The sequence below is a fragment of the Cyprinodon tularosa genome, unplaced genomic scaffold (assembly GCF_016077235.1).
Source record: "Cyprinodon tularosa strain WSP-4 unplaced genomic scaffold, ASM1607723v1 ctg91, whole genome shotgun sequence".
Taxonomy (NCBI): Eukaryota; Metazoa; Chordata; class Actinopteri; order Cyprinodontiformes; family Cyprinodontidae; genus Cyprinodon; species Cyprinodon tularosa.
Genome location: NW_024039685.1, coordinates 38550 through 51455, shown reverse-complemented (window position 1 = coordinate 51455; position 12906 = coordinate 38550). Strand labels below are relative to the sequence as shown.

Below are 12906 nucleotides of genomic sequence, written 5' to 3'. Positions count from 1 at the left end.
TGTTTTCTTGTTGTAATTTTTTAACATGGAATAACTGATATTTCAGAGATGTCGAATGATCCTCTTGTACTTTGGCTTCAAATTGTTCCACTTTTTAATCTTTGTTAGTGTTTGTCAAGCACCAAAATGACTGTTTGCATGTCATCTGATTGAAACTACAGTGAAGGTCTGCAACAATAATAAATTACATTTATCAACCTTGTTCAGCCTGGCTGCACAGAAAGGGGGGCTGAAGGTGCGCTGTTGAAACAAGGAAGGGGTTCAAGGCGAGGAAAATAATTGGATTTGGCTCAAGCTAAAGAACAAAGTGTGTTTGTGTGTGTTTGGCGCTGTGGCTATGTTTATACAGCTGGTGAGTGTGGCCAGGGTCGTCTCAGCAGGGAGCTGGGTTTGGCACTGCTGGGCACAGATACAAGGCAGAAATATGATGAAGAACACAAGCTTTAGCAGAAAAATGTTTTCCCCAATCCAAAGGAGTGTACCTTTGAAGCACAATTTCAGATACAGATGACATTTTTATTTTCTCTTAGAGTACAGGGGCGGAGTGACCTGGCTCCTATGCTGCTCTTCAGAGGAAAACATAAAAAATAATAATCATTGTCTTTATCATATCAGTCTTTTATGAAGTGTTCTGAGGGCACCAATGTAATTTGAAGGAGATATCATGCACATGATGCTTGTTAACCTCTCTACCTTTTTACTTTATTTAAAATGGCTTGAATCATCTGAACCGACTGATAGAGTGCAAAAGCTGGTGCATAACTTTCACCCAAATATACATTTATCAGTTTTTAAAACTATCTGCTGCGGCTTCAGTTTTTGTAAACCATTTTATCTTCTCCAAGTGTTGAACATACCCCTGGTGGCATAAAATCATGAGGTTTGAAGCCAATTCTCAGCAGGTCTGAGCCCATAAATCACAGTTTACCTGTCAGGAGGAGTCGAATGGAATGAGTGTGAAATTGTTCTTCACGCTTTGCACTCTTAATCGAGCAGAGAAATTGATTTGTAGTGCTTGGCATGCAGAGTAAATGCATGCAAAGACATGGGGCCTTTGCATAGAAAGTTAGCGACACAGTGTGAAGACAAAATGTAAAGACATATAATGCAGCGTGAATGTTCATATGGGGGCTACAGCTACAGTGTCAGGCAGTTTATGAGTAGAAAAAAAATGTTAAAAGACATTGATAGCTTTTCTTACTCCTAAATTGACTTTGTTTTGTCTGTCAAAATTACAATAAAGTACAATTAAATGTTTAGGTAAATTACAAAATGTAAAGAATATGAGATCTGAACACCTTTCCTATGACGCATGATAATTTTAATCAAAAATACCCAGGCTTACTGAATAGCTAAGCATATTTGTTAAGGACAAGCTCAAATATAAGACATAGTTCTTTAAACTGGAGACATTTTGTCCCATTGTAGCCAAGAAACAGTGTATTTTTTTTTCTTCGGATGTTTCGAGAGAGCCTTTCAAAATACCCCGGTTAGAAATTCCTGACAGAATTGACCGACTCTGGCATCTGGGGTTTCAATCTGATAGCTCCTAAATTGTGTCTGCAACCAAACCCTTTAATATGTACTCCCAGCAGTCCTCCTATTGTCGGTGTGTGCATAAAAGAGATGGCCTCGTACGCTTCTGGTGTCAGGTTGGCCACAGATATCCCGGTGACACAGAGACATTTTAGGGAGCTTATCTAGACTCAGGCAGCCAATGAAAATGTCAGGAACAGCTTTAGGTTAATCTCCAAATGAACCCTCCAGTGTATTTTGGAATGAAGAGTCAAAAAAAATAAATAAAACGTGCACTGCCACAAATCAGTGCACAAGCCAGACTCTGTTGGCTTGTATCTCCGTCTGTCATTTGGAAGCAAACTGAAGTCGTAATTAAGGTACAACAACGGTTCATCTGAGAATCGCCTAGAGAAAGTGATACTACAACAAGTCGCGCTTGGCTCAATAAATTGTGATGTTGTAACAGGTGACCTCCCAGTGTGAACAATGGATGTCTTAAAAAAAACAGATCTCCTGAAAATTGAACAGCGTGACCTTGGCTGAATGGCCTGTTTCTGTTTCCAAGGATTAGAAAACTAACTGGGCCCTTGAGATTACCCAGGGGGCCCGTAAATGTGATGCCTCTAGCAGGTGGACAGGTAGTGAAGACTCGGTTAATCTTTTAGGAGCTGGTGCACAGGAAGAGAGGGAATTATGGGTCACAGTAAGGACAAATGGGTACCATGACCGCTTTGACTGAAGGAACAGAATGCATTTTATTATTGTTGTTTAGTTTTATGGCTATAATCAGAACAATTGAAAATGTTTTAGAACCTCTGCAAATTCCTTAGAGTTTTGCATATCAACATTTCAAGGTTTCATTCTTCAGGCTCCCTGGATGCCTTACAAAGGGTTTCTACATTTTCAACAAACTCATTTCTTCCACCATATACGGACAAAGACTTTTGCAATGTGTGACTAAAAATGTTAAAAGGTGGATTAAAAAAGTAAGAAGTGTCTATGCCTAATGTTCCTTTTCTTTGCTTTTGAATACAGAAACTGTGGTACAGAGAACATTTACAGCTGAATGTGGGCAAATCAATGCATTATGCTATTTGTCATGGTTGAAACTAAACAATACACTTCCCCAAATACAAAGCAAACATAATAAAAGAGAGAGACACAAGAAATACATTTTAGATATCATGAAATACAATTTTTGCAGAGGGTCGGGAATTAAACTAAATCTTCATCAGCTGACCAAAGCGGGCCTTTCATCACTTTCTATGAACAGAAATATGAAATGAACATTAGAGGCTAAAAGAAATATAACTAGTGTTAGAAGGTATCTCTCATTTAAATTTAACTCAATTAAATTCAAGAATTCTTTATTGATCCCTCGGGGAAAGTAACCCCAAAGTAATTTTTGACGTCAGCTGCAGGAGCCACTTACTGAAGACTCTCATTAGTTGTTTAACAGTCCTCTGAAAAGGATGCTCAGTGTTGTCCATAATGTTCTTGATTTTTGTAAAGAATTCTTCCATGTTAAATCGTCTTCCAAGGTTCTAGAGAAGTTCTAAGAATAGAGCCGAGCTACTTGGTGCTCTTGTTGAGCTTCTTTTAAGTAATTTCTGTTAATTATTGTTCCCATACCCTAAAAGATGATGAAAAAAGAGATCACACTCTCCCAAAAAGATATATAGAAGAAGTGGGGTACTATGGCCCAGCTATTAGAGAATGTATTTATTTTTCTTTAATTTGGGGAAATTCTGTCCTTGTTTCTGTAACTCCTTTTCAGAAGTAAACAACAGCACAGAGAAAATAACAACATTGAATCTATGGTTATGACTGGCAAAGAACTTTGAAAGATTTCTGTTCAGTGCAATAGTATGACAACACCTGGGTGTGCCTGATATTAAAGAAACACAAGTGGCGGATCTGCCCTGACTCACTTGCGTCATTCAGATAACCGAGGTTACGAATTCACTCAGGGCCAATGAGTCAAGCTGGCTGATGACGATGATAAGCGAAGGTCCACAGCTAGATCTAGTACAGCCAATTTCCTGACTGATCCGAGTCAGACTAATGATAAACAGAAGCCACAGAACCCTATGAGGCTGTTTGATTGTCCTGTGTAAAGGGTTAAAGAAGAAGGTCACAGCGTAAAATCTACAAAGAATGGATAAAACCGTTATCTGGATGGATGGATGGATGGATGGATGGATGGATGGATGGATGGATGGATGGATGGAAAAATGAAATAAAACCAATATAAAAAATATATGTATATATTAAAATATATAGAAATGACACTAAATTCCATTATTTATTAATTGTAAATGTTAAAAGTGGTAAAAGTTGGAGCCCATTGATAGATGTTTGGGTAAGATGCAGACATTGCAGGAGGCCAATTTACCGGTAAATAAACTTTTAGGATTCGCAGTTTTGCATCATCACACAAGAACCAAAATGAAATGTTTTTCCTCTTGCTTCTCCAGCTGAAAATAATAAAAGTCTTTCAAAAAAAGTTACTGGCTGCCCTCTATTACATGATACTGACAAAAGTTGCAAAACTGAACAACTTATTTCACAAAGATAGAGTTTACTACATATGTAGCAATCCCAGAGAATGGCCTTGTAATTAAAAAGTAAGCTGTGTTTGTATACAGCTATAATTCAGTCCTTTTTTATAAAACAGGAACCATCTTCACTGTCACTCTGCACAGGAACAGGGTGGGGGAGCTTCAGTGGATCCCCTACCCAAGCAACTCTACTAAAGAGCAGCTGTAAATGCACTGGTCATCTGTTTCCACCTTTTCCCACTGCCACACCAAGAGTCAATACTTTGACCTCTGAAGAGCAGGATGGCAGAGATCACTTAAAAAAACAACAACTGAGAAATAGATGTAAGGAAGAGAAGGATGTAAGCTCAAACTGACATGCTGGAGCAAGAATAACCTCTGGTTGCATTGCAGGCACACATCATTTTATAGATAAATAGTTAAAACCCACAAGCGGGACAGATCTGATACCGAATGTTGAGTTTAACCTTTATTTTTGACCATTTTACACATCTGCATGCAGCTACGGCTATGCTGATATTGCTGCAGATACAGATACACTTAAAGCCAATGACTAACGCAGTGTCTGAAGTTGGGGAGCTTCACTGCAGCATATTGCAACACTCCTTTGGCTGTCCTCAGTCATTACAGTGGGCTGTAAACCTAAATGTTTTCTTAGCATTGCCCAATTCCACATCTGTTATACAAATTAGCAACTGGCAAGCCTAGTCTGGTTTAAAGGAAAATATTCCCCAACAAAATATATTTGTTGTCAGCATGGATTAGGCCACTGCAACAACCACTTTCTGTATTTTAACATAAACTGTGAATATAAGTGAGGAACTGGCCTTTTGTGTTAGCTTTGTAGAAAATTCAGAATTTCCAAAGTTATTAAACTCAAAGCTGGGGGTCACATAGATTTAGGAGCTGTACTATATCCAAAGTTTTTAACATATAACCAGAGTTTGTTTTTTTTTTTACTTTGTTTTGTTTGTTTTTATTTATAATAATATAATCTACTTTTGCAAAAGCAAGGCACACTGTCTAATTGAAACATTGAAAATGTTAATAGAGTCACTCTGGATTTGATATCAAACACTGTTAACTATGTGAAAAACATTTAAAATATATTTTTAAAGTTGTGACCTGTAGATTTAAAAAAAAACCTTAGGCCCTAAATTCAATTTCCCAAAAAATTTGGGGAGTTGCAGCCTAGTGGTTAGGGCATTGCGTTTGGAATCCTGAGGATCTGAGTTCAAGACCCTCTTTCACTCTGGGTCCCTGAACAATATACCCCACACTGCCCAACACTCCACACAATAGCAGCCTACTGTTCCCCATGTAGATGGGTTAAATGCAGAGTTCATTTCGCTGCTCTGCACTTTTGGCAGAGCAACGAAATGTGACAGTATAATGACAATAAAAAATGCTGAAAAAAAGCATGCTCGGCGTGAGGAATTGTGAGTCGATGCAATACAGTTTTCCTTAAAAAGAAAACTTTAAACTAATCTGGCTGTATGATCTGGTTGAATTTTCTCTGTAAAGTGCCTTGAGATGACGTGTTGTTAATTGGAGGTATGTCAATTAACTGAATTGAATTGAATAATTTAAATAAAAATATTGGTCTGTTTGCTACTAATCACACTATGCAGGCATTTACCTGCAGACTTTTTTAAAGTTGCCCTTTGTAGATGAATAGGTTAAGCTATTTGTGTGGTCCACTAGGTGGCAAGAGGAACAGTAGTGTTCTCTTGATATAGCTGTGCCATCCTAAGCATATAACCTGCCCAGTTCTAACCTTTAGTTTAGTTGAAAAACTCATCATTAAACAATAAAAACAGAGTTCAGATAGAGTAAGACAAAGCCATACTTTGAGCTACACTATCAAAATTTGTAGAAGATATTGTTTCTGCGAGCCTTTACCTGTAGAAGGCATGGTGGGGCAGAACAAATGTTCTAACAGGGCACCAACTTTTAACAAGAATCACCACTGATTCTAACTTTGTAGCCTCTTCTTGTCTTGCCATAATGTGGTGGAATGATACACAAATACATGCGAGCAAGTCGCTTTAAAAATCGGGACCTGTATACGTATGTATGCAGGTATTGACAGACCGAAAGAAAAAAATAAACCTAAAGTTTGTCTGAATTTTTCAGCATCTTTCATCTTTAAGCAACCTGTCCATGTCAAGCCTGCATTTTCGTCACACATCTAATCAAAAAATTGAAATTAATGATATGTTGAATTAGCTTTTATATGTATGTTACAAAATATTCAAATGGGATAAAAGCTATGTATTTGGGGGAAAAAAAATCAGTTGCAAGTAAAAGAGCTGAAAAGACGTTATGTATAAGATACAGTGGGTGGTTTAATTTTAATTGTCAACCATAGCATTTCCCTGACATGGAAACACTTTCTGAGGGAATTGCTCAAACTTGGGGAAAGGGAAAATAATTAGCCTGCTTTAACATTTCATTATTTTTCCCAATCATTCCATCACAATGAGTTTCACCTTCATAACAACCTGAGGGGCTACACATATTTGGCAAAGACTCTGAGATTCATCCTGGTTATGTGATGATTTACCCATAATAAGTGCTTTCTCCTGTGTTGATGGAGCAGATTGTGCAGTTAAGATCAGCAATCATCCACATTCCTGTCTCACCATTCTGCCAATTAGTGACAGCTAACCTTCTTGTTTTATACTCTCTCACACACACACAGAGACACCTTTCATCAGTGTTTGGCTGTTGACAGCAGAAAACACAAAAAACCACTTGAATATGTCACCTAAAAGATCAGTTTTTTCTTTGTGTCAATCATGACTAGGAAACTCAATCTCACATTCCATCTTCCTACAGATCCTCAGCCTAGTTAACCTCAGATGTTAAGGGCAATAATAATAACATGGTTAATATTGCTTGTAGCTGAAATGTCAGTTTTCTACGAATCAGCAAGAAGAATAATTAAATTCTCAGATTTGTCCCTCTAAAATAAATTTCAAATCTTGGACATTAAATATTAGCATGGGGTTGCAACTCTTTCTATGTTGTCAAACATAGAAGGAGTACAAAGAGTTTCTGATATGTCAGAATTTTTTTTTTTTTTTGCAACACTGGTATAAAGGGGTTTAATAGCAAAACAAAATCTGTGTAATGATGTTGACACTGATGACTGGCCTGTTTACTCATTTATTTCACCTGCCTAGCTCCACCTGATTCTCATTACCACTCATCTGATCCACCTGCTTCAGCCTCTATTTAACCAGCCTTCAACCAGTCACCAGTGCCAGATTTTTTTAGCCTTTGATGAGAGCTCTCTAGTATACCTGAGAGTTTCTGATTGCTTTATCCTAACCTGTTCTGCCTCTGGACCTATGAGTCCGCCAGTCCCCATTCTGATCTGATTGCCTGACCTGTCCTCAGACTCCTTTGCACTTGCATTATTTTATTATCCTGCTTACCTTCATCTGCTTAGATCTGATCTCCCGCCTGTCTGACCTTTTAATTGATTGATTGATTAATCTCTTGATGAGATCTTTCTTAAACTCACAGCTGAGAAATGTACTCGTTACAGTCAGCCCAAATAGTCAAAAAAGAAGAATGTGCCAAAGGAAGAAAAGGGTGCATTGGATATATACAGTATATACAATTCGTCCACATACTACAGCTTTTTTTTTTTTTTTGGGGGGGGGGGGGGGGGGGGGGGGGGGTTTGACAGTAGGATCAGGGACATCAGCATCTGGGACTCTCAGCTTCTGGGACTTGTCCGCCCCGTCTTGTTGGAGCTGACCGGCTGGAACCAACCTCATCCTCTACACACAGACTAAACTTTAAGAACAGGTTGGTGACTCACAAGTTCATCATCACCCTCCACCAGATAGACTTGGTCACTAACCTATGTTCTGTCCCTGCAGAGGTTCCTGCCTTAGACGCTGATCCCTGCAGATCAGTTTTTAAATAAACGTTTTTGAGAAATCTTTCTGACTCAAATACTGGGTCCTACTGTTCTGATTGTGACAATTCCAACTTATTGTTACAAGTGAGTTGCTAGCAATGCTGCAATGCTAAAGCTTACCTAGCATAGCATCAGACCCTAATTTTTGGTCACATGTTCTTTTGTCTGATGAAACTTAAACAAGTTTGATGGCATCACTTAATTGCAGTTGCAGGGATATTTGCTTGGAATGATACACATCACAAGACAGCATCTTGGAGACAAAACATTTTGTGAAAATATTACAGCAATACCTCAAGAAATTACTCAGAAGGTAAAAAGCTTATTAAAGCTGAAGTCTGTAAGTTTTTAAAAATCACTTTTTTGTCATATTGGCTAAAACTGTCCCTATGCCCAGACAGCAGTACATGTGATATGTAACCTGTGAAAAAAACTGCTTCAATTGGTCCCGCATACTGCCTGTATTTCAATCTGGAAAGAATAATTCGGGACGAGTCAAAACAACCAATCACAGCCAGAGGAGCGTCTGATGGAGTGTCAATCACAGCTCACACACGCTTCAAATTTTCAGTCGAAGTCTGCTCTCTCCTCAATGTTACAGACTGCAGCTTTAAGTTAAAACTTTTGTCCAATCAAGGCAGCCAACAGATCTAACTAAGTTATCGCAGTTCTCTCATGAGGATCAGCAAGCTCAGTACGAAATTGTTTCTAACTAGAAATGATGTTAACAAAATGCCCCAATTTCACAAAATTAAGTCAAAGGCTTAAAATATTAAACTGCCTCAATGTTTCATCCCGACCTTTCTTTGAGGAAGTTGTGTCTGTCATATGGCTCAAATAATACAAACAATATCCCTTTTGTCAGGTAATTGTGCTCTTATTATTAGAATCTGACTGAAAAGAATGGAGGAATTACTCTGGACATGTGGACGGATGCCTACCATAATCAAGTACCTGTTTGTGATGTTGCATTATATCAACAACAGGTGGGAGCTAACTGAATGAGGGCTTTGCAAGTCTGAATGGGACAACATATTATGGAAAACAGCTGACAACCTTAGAAAGATCATCATGCAACCTAAATGAGTCATTATCTAAACTACTTTATGTGACTCACAGTAGTGCCAGCATAGTTGCAGTCATTCGGACTGTTACCAGACAGCACGCAGTCTAAACACAGCGCTGCATAACAAGCTAGGAAAACTTGATAATGATGACGTCTTTGGTTTAGAAGTGTCTGTGCTGATCATCCCTCAAGAGTAATCTGAATTAAATACTGAAAGCCTCAATGGAGACAAGTTGACTTCACCAGCGTTCAGAACGTAGATGTCGACGCACCTCTAGAGGAGCAGAGAAGAAAATCACCTCAGTAACCCCAGCACACACACTCTAAGTCACATTGTTGCATTTCTGATGCCATTCAAAACAGCTACCAAAGCCTTGAGGCCATTCAAGACTCCGATGATTGGCCTAAATAGGCTCCTTTCTGGTTGGACCATCTATAACGCCACCTTCAGCCTTCATCGTCTGACAGTTTCAAACTTTCATCACTGAAGGAAAAATTGTCTCATAGTTCTGACTGAAAAATTTCCATTATGATGGTTTAGTGTGAAGTACTGGGTCTCATTAAAAGGGTAGAAAACAATAAAAACAATAGTTGGATTATATAATTTGTTTTAACAGCAGCCATATAGAGAAGGATAATACTGAAGTAGCCCAGGCCAAAATCTATGTTGTCTTACATTGTTTAGACTTTATATATTTCTACATTCTGAAAATGTTGCCACAATATTAGACAATAAACCCTTTAACATATAGTGGGTGCATCAGTACAACTAACAGAGCAACACACATTCATGAAGAAAAAATAATTGTATTTTTATGATATAGCTTTCTTTTTTAAACACAAACACACAATGGAACTATTTTTGCAGATTTATTCCCGCCTCCTAGATAAAGATGGCTTGCTTTTGTTTTACAGCTATTACTGGTCTTGATTTTCACGTTTACTTTTTTCCAAGAACTTTAGGAGAAATGTGAAGGCCCAATGCAAGGCGCCACAGCTGGAGGCTGACCAACAGAGGAAAATGGTCTGTAATCATCAAGTAACAAAGTATAAATACCTTACTGAAGTAGAAATTTTGTCCATCTATGCTTTAAAGGAATAATTATTTTTTTTAGACAATTTTTTACTTCTACTCCTTACATTTTAAAAATTGCTGTTTGTTTTGTTTAATTTAAGATCATTTTCAATATGGCCTGTTGGTATTTAAAAATATATATATAATCCATCTATATAATTTTTTTTATCCAGACATGTCTTTGTGGTTGGTGCTGCACCAACTTCTGGTTCACCACATACCAAAATATATAGTTGTCAAGATGATGCAAAGTTAAATTTGACACTGTTACCATTAGTTACACAACTAAGAAAATTAAGCATGACGAAGTTATCATCCGGAATTGTAGGAAAATGTTCCTTTAATAGGGTAGTGCAGTAAACAGAACAAGGTTTAAAGCATCTGTCCTTATTTACCTGCATTACTTTTACCTTTATACTTTAAGTAGTAGCATTACTAAAGCTTAACATTAATGCTATTGTTGTGGGTTTTATTTTATTCATTTATTTTTTCTTTAACAGTGTCCTGTCTGGCGATGTGGCAATAAGAATAATTGTCTTGATGCCAAAAAGAGCCCAACAGATTTTACTTTCACAAGTGGAGCATTCGGGCTATCGCTATAGTGTTCCGCTTGATTTATGCATATAGATTGCTTTATTACAATTATGCAGGGAGTTTTACAGATTATATGGACACTGCATTGTGTCCATATAATCCCACCAAGGGAGGAAGAGAGACAGCCCCGAGGAAGTCCCCCAGCCACCGCAATGCCGGAGCCCCCGGGAGCCTCGGGGACGAGTCCGCGGGCTCCGTTGTGGGTTTATACTATCTTTGTTGAATTTTATGTAAAGTTGGACTTTCATCCCTGTATGACTCAGAATCAGATTTATTGCCAAGTAGGTTTGCACTTACAAGGAATTTGACTTGGTGTTGATTGTGCAGACAATTCAATATACACTCACTGGCCACTTTATTAGGTACCCCATGCTAGTAACGGGTTGGACCCCCTTTTGCCTTCAGAACTGCCTCAATTCTTCGTGGCATAGATTAAACAAGGTGCTGGCAGCATTCCTCAGGGAGTTTGGTCCATATTGACATGATGGCATCACACAGTTGCCGCAGATTTGTCGGCTGCACATCCATGATGCGAAACTCCCGTTCCACCACATCCCAAAGATGCTCTATTGGATTGAGATCTGGTGACTGTGGAGGCCATTTGAGTTCAGTGAACTCATTGTCATGTTCAAGAAACCAGTCTGAGATGATTCCAGCTTTATGACATGGCACATTATCCTGCTGAAAGTAGCCATCAGAAGTTGGGTATATTGTGGTCATAAAGGGATGGACATGGTCAGCAACAATACTCAGGTAGGCTGTGGCATTGCAACGATGCTCAATTGGTACCAAGGGGCCCAAAGAGTGCCAAGAAAATATTCCCCACACCATGACACCACCAATTCTGACCCTACCATCCGAATGTCGCAGCAGAAATCGAGACTCATCAGACCAGGCAACGTTTTTCCAATCTTCTATTGTCCAATTTCGATGAGCTTGTGCAAATTGTAGCCTCAGTTTCCTGTTCTTAGCTGAAAGGAGTGGCACCCGGTGTGGTCTTCTGCTGCTGTAGCCCATCTGCCTCAAAGTTCGATGTACTGTGCGTTCAGAGATGCTCTTCTGCCCACCTTGGTTGTAACGGGTGGTTATTTGAGTCACTGTTGCCCTTCTATCAGCTCGAACCAGTCTGGCCATTCTCCTCTGACCTCTGGCATCAACAAGGCATTTCCGCCCACAGAACTGCCGCTCACTGGATGTTTTTTCTTTTTCGGACCATTCTCTGTAAACCCTAGTGATGGTTGTGCGTGAAAATCCCAGTAGATCAGCAGTTTCTGAAATACTCTGACCAGCCCTTCTGGCACCAACAATCATGCCACGTTCAAAGTCACTCAAATCACCTTTCTTCCCCATACTGATGCTCAGTTTGAACAGCAGGAGATTGTCTTGACCATGTCTACATGCCTAAATGCACTGAGTTGCCGCCATGTGATTGGCTGATTAGAAATTAAGTGTTAACGAGCAGTTAGACAGCTGTATCTAATAAAGTGGCCGGTGAGTGTATAAGCAGAATACAGAGTCTGTAGCCATATACAAAATAAAACATACACTATACTGTGTTATATAGATATATAGTATATAGCCATGTGCTATATACACAGTAGACTGTGCATATGTGTGTATTTGCATTTGTTGTAGAATGAAGGGGCTTTGCATTTGGCTTGTTTACTGCTGGTCATCTGTGCACACTATATGTGAGCATCAGGCAATGTTTTTCCCCCTCTCTGTTATTAAGACCGCAATCTGCTGCAGCTGAAACGAAAAAAAAGCAAGTTGTGACCAAGCACCACATAAAAATTAACAGATGTGTGTAGTGTATACATTGTGATCACTGGTCGGACCATGTTTTATTACATACAGGTTTGGCTGATCCTGAGATTGAAATGGATCGGTTTCTTGGTTCTGAGTTCCAGGGGTTTGAAAAATTGGAACCATCCAAGACTTTGCTTCACTTCTGCTGCTCTTTAAAGCACTAAATGGCTTCACACCAAAATTCATCACAGACTTGTTGTCAGTGCATCAGCCGCCCAGACCTCTCAGGTCTTCTGGCTCTAGTCTTTTCTGCATAGCCAGAACCAGAACCAAACAAGCATATGCAGCATTTAGCTCCAATGATTCACTTATTTGGAAGAAACTCCCAGAGGACTGTGTTGCAACC

General features: G+C 39.0%; 1 protein-coding gene across 3 annotated transcripts in view; it reads right to left on the bottom strand.

The window, feature by feature from the left end:
* The window catches only part of adamtsl3 (ADAMTS-like 3), a 145304-nt gene that overhangs the window by 118187 nt on the left and 14211 nt on the right, over positions 1 to 12906 (bottom strand). The window lies entirely within an intron of this gene.